We start from the raw sequence: 7,068 nt of genomic DNA on the forward strand, positions 1-7,068 counted from the left end.
AGATGCTTCCCCAGCAGGCATTGCCTGTCCATGTCAGAACAATACAACACTAGATACAGTGGAAATTTTTATGTTTGCACCTTTTGCTTTGTTTTTATCTGCTATCTTAATATTCTTGATCCAGATCTCTTGAGAGTGTGTTGCTGAGACAGAGGCAGGTTTCAAACAGAGTTCATTTTCTCTTCTGCCAATCATTCACATCACAGCATAGCGTATGACTGTGAAGGAGCTGTGAGCCAGCTTCTGTAATGTCTGCTCTGTTTTGAAGGGCTGGATGTGATGGATTTATCTGAAAGGGGAATTCCACCAAATGTGTTGTATGAAGACTTTTGTGTCTCAGAGGGAGCTGTGTGAAGTCTGATACATGTCCTCAAGTGATGTCACTTGAGTCAGCGTCAGTTCTGGAGACTGAAAGTCAGAAAATGAAAAAAACAAAAAACAAAAAACAAAAACCTGTTGCAATGAGTTTACCAGTCCAACTTCATAGCGCACCCAAATCTCCAACTGAACTGTTGCATTGTGGGTAATGTTGACTCCTGGTGCTGCTGCACTGATTTTTGGTCCTTTTTTTAACTTTTTTAATTGACTGAAAAGCTAAATAGTGTAGTACTCTTATAAAGAGTAATAATCCTGCATGTGAATGAAATGAGCATATCTCTGTAAAATCTCAACCACTCATAGAACATTAACCCTCCTTGCAAGGACTTTACAACAAAAATAAAATGGCCAAAATGAGCAAGGTTAGGTTAATATAAAAATTAAACAACTGAATAAGTCACAATATGTAAAGATACAAAGGTAAATGAGAGGGGAAAATGTTGTTTTTACACTAACAGCCTACACATAAAGCTGCAGTATTCACCTCTATGGTGGTGGTGGAGGTGGTGGAGAGGAGGACACTGGACAGACTGTTATCCATCATGGATAACCATGAACATCCTCTTCACCACCTTGTGGTCAGACAGCTCCTTCTCCAATAGACTGCTCCAGCTCCATTCCTGCCACGAGCCATCACTCTGTACAATAGCAACTTAAACAGTTATTCCACAAACCTCATAAACCCCAGTATTTTACATCATCTGCACTACTGCAATATTGCACATACAGTCCATGGTTTACAATTATTTATCATCCAAAACTGCATAAATATTTTGCTATATTTTGCTATTTTTTGCTCGTAAATACTGTATATTTAGTTATAGTGTATTTTTGGTTATATTATTATAATATGTATTATACATTATGATACATATTGTATAATGATATATTTAGTTTTTCTTAGTTATATTTTTATTTTTATTCCTGCTTACATTTTTTGTCACTCGTTGCTTGTCACTTTTTTTTCTAAATATTGTGTATATATTCTATGTTTGCCTGTATGTTAATGCTACTGCAACAAAATAATTTCCCAAATTGGGATCAGTAAAGAAGAAGTCTAAGTCTAAGTCTGTATTGTACATTTTTCATAAAATCACACCAAAAAACTTTATGATATTCATGCATTTCAGTGCCTTACTTGCAAAGTTGCACACAAAGTCATTTGCTTGATAAAGCCTTAAATAGTTACCAAGGAAATTTGAGAGCAGGGTTTCATGCACACAAAAAACCCCTCGACCGCTTATGTTCCAGTGACAGTAGCAGTATACTGTATGTGACCTTTGACCATCTCATGTAATGGATGTAGACTTCCACAAGGTGTCAGTGTTGGATAATATCTGCAGTGAGCAAACTGCTACCAGACAAACTACATGACACATCAGGAACATTTTCGGTAGTAAACCATCTAAAAACATTGCGAAGTGGAAGGTTTCTTTGTCAGCACTTCATGTTATTAAAGTTCTCGCTGCATCATGAACGACATTTACTCAGAATAAATGTTGCCTTTGCAATAATGCAATTCTTGGTGGTGTTTGGAAAACTCTGCCCAGATGTGCTACAATTTTAATGACATGCACTGGAAATGCCTCCATTCGCTGTGCACTTAGTCCAGTTGTATGGGCTGAATAAAAGTCACATGTATCAACAAAAAAAAAAGAAAAAGAAAAAAAAAGAAGCGTCTCATTAGAAAAGTACATAAGTTAATTTATATCAATTCATTCAGTGGTCAGCTCACACCTGGTTTACACCTGGTGTGATATGTTTGTTGATTATTAATAGTTACCTGCCTGCACACCTGAACTTTATCCAGCCTCTAATAACTGACTGAAAGGGTTAAAATAAAAGCCACATTAGAAAAGAACATCTAAAACACGAAAAGGAGAAATGGCTTCTAGTGTGAAGATAAACAGGATGTAAGACAGGAAAAACAGTTACAGTTACACTCAAAAATAATCCATGATCTCATGAATTCGGTGTTTTACAGTAGAGCTGACCAGAGCGGAAAACAATTGTGGAATTCTGTAATGTTGAACTCATAATTCAGAGCAAACAGTTATGATACTGGACAGGACATGTACTGGGTGTTTGTAGCATATGTGACCATGTTCCTGTAACACCCTTACATGTTTGTTTGAGCTATGAAATATACAAGTAAATAAAAACCTCACAATGTAAAAAGACGCTCAGCCCTCTTCATGCTGTAGTTCTTAGACACCATTCTAGCTCTCTTGACTTCAATTATTAAATGTAAAACAAGAAAGACATACATAGTATTTTTTACATTTGTTCAACTCAAGCAGGAAAATAGTAAGTAATGTATCTGTGTTAAAAACTGTTTCTGGGTTACCCATTATTAACAATCAATGTAAAATATATTGATAATAAAAATGGATTCAGGTTATCGGCAGTACAGAAATAACACAATGGTCATTTCTTTTGTGAAATGCTGTGTTTGTTATCCTGTTTTTTTTTTTTTGTTATATGTATGCAGACATGTTGTGTATTCACATTGCTTATATCTTCCCTAAAGCACATATATTTCTGTTTTTGTTCACTTGTGTTTGGAAATGTTATGGTGGGGATCCGTCCATCTGTCCATTGTCAGGGGCTTTCTAGCAGTTTGAGTGTGAAAACAGTTTGAGTCTGCTACTTGATCTGCAGCTAACACTGGGAGGTGGGTTAGGACGGGAGAATAAGTGGACTGAGTTCAGATTTTTTGTCAAAATATCTCGGTAAAATCCAGTGGCCTGGTTCTCAAAGCAGGCTTCATGTGTTAGCCAGCTAAACGCGTCATGTAACTCAGATCTTTCAGGTTTAGAAAGACGACTTAAGTTCAACCTCAGTTATGTTTCTTTTGTTATTTATCATTTTACACAATCTGCAGTGTTTCCTCTTCATCATCAGTAGAAGCAGCAGCATTGTACACTGTGCAGCTAACATGATGAAGGAATGCTGTTAAATATTTATTCATCATATTTTTCCCCTCATACAACAAGAACAGAGATCACTGTCATCCTTTACTTTTCCATTCCAGGCTCCTTAATTTGTACCAAACCATAACTGTGTATTAAAGCTTACCAAAACTCCTACTTAAACACATTTCTTGAATTATTTGATTACTGTGTTATTTTCTATGCTTTGCTGTTGCAAGACCACATTTTCTCGCAGAAATCAACCGTTTCATCTCATCTCTAAAATGCTGTTCTGGATTAGTTGCATATGATTGGCTGTTACCTACAAACCCCGTCTCTTTCATGTGCACAAGCTTAGAATTGGATTGTTATCTGGGAGTTGAAAAAAAAAAAAAAAAACCACACTTGGTAACCAGCACACAGGGTGCAGAGTGTACCTTACTTGCTGCCAATGTGGTCTGACTTGTGTGTGCCAAACATCAAGGCCTGAGTGCACTGACATTCCCTCTCAACGCAGCCCCATCACAGCTCCTGTTAAACAGGTGAAACATGCCATCAGCTGCATACTGTCACTGAAGAAGATAAAGTCTCATAGGAGTGGTTCTATGGAGAAAAACAAAACATGCCAACAGAAAACATTTTGGATATATGAACTAAATACTGTCACCCCACCGAAGAGACTTCATATAAAACCAGTAAGTACAAAACTCTTTTTCTTTCCCCTGAGTGCCAAACCTGCAAATCTGTGTCAACTCATGTATTATCTCAGCATGGTACACATTTTTCTCATCTTTTAGTAGAATGTGTATTGCAAAAACTCAGAAGAACAAAAAGAACATTATGTGTTTTATGTGCTATGGCAGTTTATTTTGGGATGATGATATAACCATTGTTCACATGACTGCCTGATAAAGACCTTACAGACTAAAATGAGGGTTCTTGGGAATGTGCAAAATTCCATGTGGGGACTGCGTCTCCTGTTCCTCTGGACATCATGCTGCTTTTGCACTGCACCTTTACACACCGTCCACCTTTGCTGCAACAAACTTTGTGAGGCCTCCAGTGCCTGACTGCACCAAACATAGGCAGGAAGGTGGAGTGTGGGTGGTGCTGAGGTGGGTGGAATGAAGCTTGGTTGTTGAAACCCAGTGGCTAGCTGTCACTCAAAGCAACCATAAAGCTTACCTTAAGCCTTAATGTATTTCAAACAAGTGATTTATTTACTCACTATTTTACTCACTTGTCATGAATGGGGAAATTAGCTGTAGAGACTGAAATAGTTTTTTTATACCATACTGTGAACATGTTTATTTCTGTTGTAAAGTTGGGCATTTTGATGTGGGGGTCTATGGGGACTGTCTATGGGGGGACTTTTTGGCACTTCATTTTTCAGCCCCAGAGACTCCTGCTATTAGGTTTATATGGATATAATCTGAAATGCGTCAGTTCAATTATATTATAATGAGAAGTGCTTTTTCTCATTTTAAATTTAATTAATTTACATTCATGATGGGGGCAAAATAAGAGAAACACCTCTAAATATAATGCAGTCTAGTACAACAATGCCATGGTCTCAATGCTGAAACACAGAACTGAACTAACACCTATGACAGTGTCTATGACAGTTCTATTGGATGCCATTAGATTGTACAGGTGTGTAATTAATAAAGTGGCCACTGAGTGTACACTAAACCATAAACTTAGATGAACACTTGGGCAATAATGTGAGTGCAAACAGCAGAAGTTTGAAGGTGAGGACGTCCGTTTTCTAAGTGGAGTTTCGTCTCTATGTGCTGCCGTGTGTGTTGTGCTGCCCGTCGCAGGATGAAGTACAGGTGTCTGGCATGGATGGAGGACTGCTGCTTTGTCAGCGACACAAACATTATTTTCAGATGGCAAAACGTTGCATTATACAGTATCTTATAGGGAAAGCAAAATGCTGCCATACCGCTGACTTTGATTTTCAGCTGAGCTATTTGTTTTAGTTACAGGCCATTTCTCTCCGCCTGTGTGTGTGTGTGTGTGTGTGTGTGTGTGTGTGTGTGTGTGTATGTGTGGCCTACCTTTCACACACTCCTGCTGCACAAACACACAAACTCCTACTCATCTGACAGAAGCCGGATCTGAGAGAGCCATGATTTCACCTGAAGTATCAACATGTTGGAAAGAGAATTTTGAATGATTTTTTAATTTTGGATCAGAAACTTTGCATCTCTAATCAGATCACATGGTTACGCAGTAGATCCTTAAAAGAAGAGTCAAACATTTTGGGAAATCTGGTTTGCTGTATTGCCCACAGTCAGATGAGAAGGTGAATATCAGTTTGATCTCTGTACGCCCAGAACTAGTTTAGCTTATCTTAGCACAAAGACTTAGAGCAGGGGGAAACTGCTCGCCTATCAAAAGTGAGCAAATGAATTTAAACAACTCCAAACTGTCTTCTTTACAGTACATTCTGTATTTCATGCACTGAACATCCATAGTGGTGACTGTCAGGTTTGAATGCTGTTATGATTGCATGAAGTTCAAGTGGCTCTTTGATGCACTGGTTGGTAGCTTCTTAGCTGGCCAATAAAAAAAAAGAGTAAGTACATTGATGACGACAATATACTTTTACTTAAAGTAGACACTTTGTACCATTTACACAATCAAGATATAATGTCTTTTTATAAGTGAGCTTGTCAGTTGCTGGTCAGTGGATTTTATTCTCTTTGGACTCTGCGTCCCTTTTTGCAGTCTTTGTGCTAAGCTAAGCTAACTGGCAGCTGTAGCTTCCTATTTAACAGACGGATACAAGAGCGGTATCAATCTGCTCATCTCTCCACCAGAAAGCCCACAGACATATTTCCCAAAATGTCAAAATATTCCTTTAACTAACATTGTAAATGCTATTTTTACAGCATGATGTTGCTAAATTTACCAAAGCAGAGAGTCAAATTCAGACATACCGTCTGTATGTTTTTACTGAAACTGAAATGCAAAACTGGTACTAACTGATTCTGATCCATATACTTAAATCTGTATTTTCCAATCATGTATATAAAACACTTCAGGTTCTCTGCATGCATACATGCATACACACACACACACACACACACACACACACACACACACACACACACTAAATCAAATGGCACATGTGCTGGGCTGTGGGCCCTTGCGATCGCTGTCTTGCAGTGACCATGTGGTGAGACAGGCAGTGCTATCTGAGAGGCTGCACTGAGAGAGGAAGGTCTCCCACTGTTCATTCAACTCCCCGTCACATCTGCACATCAAGGCTCACACCGCTCCCGCAGCCTGGCTTCAGCTGGTAAAAAAGTCCGTTTACTCATGTCTCAAATGTTTTATTCAGTAACCACCGTCTGTGCTTGACAGTTCGTGTATGTTGGTTTCTTGTTTTTCCATCCTTGTGCGGACCAGCTTGAAAACATTTTGGACACTCCTCACTTCTTAAAGGGTTTAGTTCAGGATTAGGCCCTGCGTTTAGAGTCAGGATTAGGGGATATAACTGAAATAAGTTCAGCAGTAGGATCTGAGTTTAAGTTTAGGTAAGAATGAAAGAAGTATAGTTTAAATTACTATCATTATTTAACAAGAACAGTCTAAATCAAAGCCAGCAGACAGAGAAAGAGGAATAACAAGAAGAAAAAAATGCATTAAAATACTTTCAGAAAGATCCAGTAAACATGTGCTCCTTGATTAAGCTCGTTTGCACAATTACATCACAGCAAAAAGTGTACAATACACAAATAGATGGATATGTCCAAAGAAAAAAGGA

This window comes from Chaetodon auriga, chromosome 9 (genome assembly GCF_051107435.1).
Source record: "Chaetodon auriga isolate fChaAug3 chromosome 9, fChaAug3.hap1, whole genome shotgun sequence".
Classification (NCBI taxonomy): Eukaryota; Metazoa; Chordata; class Actinopteri; order Chaetodontiformes; family Chaetodontidae; genus Chaetodon; species Chaetodon auriga.